Consider the following 999-nt stretch of genomic DNA (forward strand, 5'->3'; position numbering starts at 1 on the left):
CCTGTGGAGGCAGTGGAGACTGCTCCTGTGGAGGCAGTGGAGACTGAGGAGTCTGCGCATGAGGAGTCCACGCATGAGGAGTCTGCGCATGAGGAGTCTGCGCCTGAGGAGTCTGCGCCTGAGGGGGCAGCGGATGCTGCTCCTGTGGAGGCTGTGCCTGAGGAGTCTGCGCCTGAGGGGTCTGCGCCTGAGGGGTCTGCGGATGCTGCTCCTGTGGAGGCAGTGGAGACTGCTCCTGTGGAGACAGAGCAGGCTGCAGTGGAGACTGCTCTTGAGGGGACAGAAGAGTCTGCTCTTGTGGAGGCAGTGGAGACTGCTGTTGTGGAGGCAGTGGAGACTGCGCCTGAGGGGGCAGCGGATGCTGTTTTTGTGGAGGCAGCGGAGGCTTCTGAGGGGGTAGCGGAGGTTGTGCCTGAGGAGACTGCGCCTGGGGAGTCTGCGCCCGAGGAGTCTGCGCCTGAGGGGGCAGCGGATGCTGCTCCTGTGGAGGCTGTGGAGACTGAGGCCGCTGCCCCTGAGGAGTCTGCGCCTGAGGGGGCAGCGGATGCTGCTCCTGTGGAGGCTGTGGAGACTGCTCCTGAGGGGGCAGAGGAGGCTGCTCCTGTGGCGCCTGAGGAGTCTGCACCTGAGGGGTCTGCGCCTGAGGAGGCAGCGGATGCTGCTCCTGTGGAGGCTGTGGAGATTGCTCCCGGGGGGGCAGCGGAGACTGCTCCTGAGGGGGCGGCGGAGACTGCTCCTGAGAGGGCAGAGGAGGCTGCTCCTGTGGCGCCTGAAGAGTCTGCGCCTGAGGAGTCAGCGCCTGAGGAGACTGCTCCTGTGGAGACTGCGCCTGTGGAGGCAGAGGAGACTGCTCCTGTGGAGGCAGAGGAGACTGCTCCTGAGGGGGCAAAGGAGGCTGCTCCTGTGGAGGCAGAGGAGTCTGCGCCTGAGGAGTCTGCGCCTGAGGAGTCTGCGCCTGAGGAGTCAGCGCCTGAGGAGACTGCTCCGGTGGGGACTGCA

This window comes from Gregarina niphandrodes (assembly GCF_000223845.1).
Source record: "Gregarina niphandrodes unplaced genomic scaffold scaffold00025, whole genome shotgun sequence".
NCBI lineage: Eukaryota > Apicomplexa > Conoidasida > Eugregarinorida > Gregarinidae > Gregarina > Gregarina niphandrodes.